Source organism: Nothoprocta perdicaria, unplaced genomic scaffold, assembly GCF_003342845.1.
Source record: "Nothoprocta perdicaria isolate Ctin4 unplaced genomic scaffold, notPer1 scaffold_509, whole genome shotgun sequence".
In the NCBI taxonomy this organism is placed as follows: Eukaryota; Metazoa; Chordata; class Aves; order Tinamiformes; family Tinamidae; genus Nothoprocta; species Nothoprocta perdicaria.
The window spans coordinates 47,419-50,131 of record NW_020455765.1 but is presented as its reverse complement, the minus strand read 5'-3'; the positions used below and the strand labels follow the sequence as shown (position 1 = coordinate 50,131).

Here is a 2,713-nt window from a genome sequence, read left to right as displayed (position 1 = left end):
GCCTTCCCCAGAGAGGAACTGCTTGCCTTCCAGCCTGCCTCAGCCCAAGGCTGCAGCCCTCTTCCACCTCCCCCTGTCACTCGATATGCTGGTACCTGCTCTCGCTCTCTGGTGTCAATAGTCCTGTGTTCCCTTATCCGGGGCGTGAGGTCGGAGGGATTCCAGGATGCCCTGAGGAGACTCAGTGACTGCAGCMATGGGCTGCCCTGCTCCCCTCTCTAAAGTCTTTGAGTTTCTCTCATGTCATCCCTGCACTGGGATGGTGTCAGCCGTGGTGCTGACTCTCTTGCACGTGTTGGAGCTCTTGCCAGTGCAACGGAGATGTGAATGTCCTGTGAGCGTGTTTTGGGTGGGTGTTTTGCATGTGTGTCACGAGTACGTTAAAGGCARCGTTGGGAAGAGGASATCCCTACTGAAAGGTGATGTTGTCATTCAACCTTGYGGAGGTTTGTGATGTGCAGCGTGAGGTCCCTGGGGTAGTCCYTGCTGTGCTGAGGGCTCTCTTGCTGTCAGAGCTCTGTTGGAGCAGATGCTGAAGGGGGACAAAAAATTGTGAGGGTGTGGCCGAAGTAGCTCAGGTGGGAGAGCGTTAGACTGAAGATCTAAAGGTCCCYGGTTCAAGCCCGGGCTTCGGCAGGAATCTGTGGACATTTTGCAAGCCTGAGGATCTAGGGCACCTGCAAAATGCTTCATGGTCACTGAGCTGCCAAGCCAAGGCAGTCACAAAGGGAGCACAGCTGGTGGAGGGCACCTGTCCTTGTGGAGGGAACATGGAGCCACCCGGGCTCAGGTGATGTGGAGGGATAGAGAGGGCCTGGTGCTGGGCCATGAGTGGAGCCTCAGGATGTGAGGACGTGTCTCACGTGGTGCCCCCAGGCCTTTAGCACACAATCTACTTCTCCACAATTCCCTTGGCAACACCATCTGTCCTCCTTGCACAGACCAAGGAGAATAAATGAAGAGTGGAGCAGAATGGAGCCACCAGGGCCCTAACTTGTTGTCCTCCCTGTGGAGGCAGTGCCCAGGTGTGACCATGCAGCTGATAAGGCACACAGCATGATAAGCTGTCTGGTGCTGGCCACTCATGGGGCAGATGAGTGCCTTGGAATGCATTTTGCTCCRACTTCCACGCTCCAGCACATGGAGGGGAATGGGAGGACTCTTGAGCATGGCCGAAGTAGCCCAGGTGGGAGAGTCTTAGCCAGAAGATGTTAAAGGTCCCTGGTTGAAGCGCAGGTTTTGGCAAGTACCTCAGGACGTTGTGTGACCCTGAGGGTCTAGGCCACGGGGCAGACGTTGAAGAGTCGCTGAGCTGCCAGGGCTCAGAGGCCTGGCTACCACCAGACCTTTGACAGCAGGGCTGAGGTAGCTCCGCTGGGAGAACGTTGCACTSAAGATCTACACGTCCCTGGGTGAAGTCCAGGCYTTGGCACGTTAGCATCCTGGTCAAGGGCATCTTCCTTGGTTCCTCCTGGCCTTGTGCAGAGCYGCTTTGTGTTCTTCCAGCCTGYCCCAATGCAGGCTGTRTCCCACCGCACAGCTRTGTAGAACAATGGGATCCTGGCCRGCATCAGGAGGAGTGTGGCCAGCAGGTGAAGGGGAGTGACTAGGAGCATGTTTTGGGTGGGTGTTTTGCAAGTGTGTCATCATCATGGTAAAGGCAGCCTTGAGAAGGGGAGATGACCTTATGCAAGGTGGTGTTGTGAGTGCAGCCTGCAGAGGTTTGTGATGTGGTGTGTCCAGCACGAGGTCCCTGGGGTGGCCCCTGTTGACCTGAGGACTCTCTTGCTGTTCAAGCTCTGCTCCAGCAGAGGCAGAAATGGGACAAAAGAAAGGCAACAGTCCGGCCGAAGTAGCTCAGGTGGGAGAGCGTTAGACTGAAGATCTAAAGGTCCCTGGTTCAAGCCCGGGCTTTGGCAGGCACCCCAGGACTTTTTGCAAGCCCCAATATCTAGGCCACCTGCAAGATGCTCATGGGTCACTGAGCTGCCAAGCCAAGGCGGGCACAGGTGGTGGAGGGCACGTGTGCTTGTGGTGGGGAACATGGAGCCACCTAAGCTCAGGTGAGGTCCGGGGCAAGGAGGGCCTGGGGTTGGGACATGAGCAGAGCCTCAGGATGTGAGGACGTGTCTCATGTGGAGACACTCCACTAGTTCAGCACCATCTTCAGGAGTGGAAGCACCAAGGCAGGAGGTGTCAGGAGGGCTGTGACCTCCTCAATATGAGCTGCCATTGCCGTGTGCCCCAAGGGGAAGAGCAGAGCAGGGCTGTGGGTGGTTCCCTAGGTGGTGTGAGCTGCCCAGGGCTTCCTGGGTGTCATCYTGATTGCACATGGCCCTCCCCTGGCCACRGCCTYYTTSKRTCYCAGAACATCAYTCCTTGCCCACMTGGAGCCCTCTTCCATCTCCTCCCTGGCACTCGATATGGAGGKACCTGCTCTCACTCKCTGGTCTCCCCTTATCCATGGCATGTGCTTGGAGGAGTTCCAGGATGCCCTGAGCAGACTCAGTGACCTCAGCAAGTGGCTGCCCTGCTCCCCTCTCTAAAGGCTCCGAGTTTCTCTCATGTCATCCCTGRGCTGAGTTGGTRTGAGCCATGGCGCTGCCTCTGTTGCACGTGTTGGAGTTCCTCCCCATGCCGCCGAGATGTGAATGGCATCTGAGCATGTTTTGGGTGGCTCTATTGCAAATTTGTCATCAGTGTGTTAAAGGTG

At 56.6% G+C, this 2,713-nt stretch overlaps 2 non-coding genes across 2 annotated transcripts; both read left to right on the top strand.

Moving 5' to 3' along the window:
* The first annotated feature begins 563 nt into the window (after positions 1-563).
* On the top strand, positions 564-636 carry TRNAF-GAA. Its single transcript has one exon. It is a non-coding gene; the product is annotated as a tRNA-Phe (tRNA).
* Positions 637-1,846: 1,210 nt separating this feature from the next.
* Positions 1,847-1,919, top strand: TRNAF-GAA. The gene has a single exon. It is a non-coding gene; the product is annotated as a tRNA-Phe (tRNA).
* The last annotated feature ends 794 nt before the right edge of the window (positions 1,920-2,713 follow it).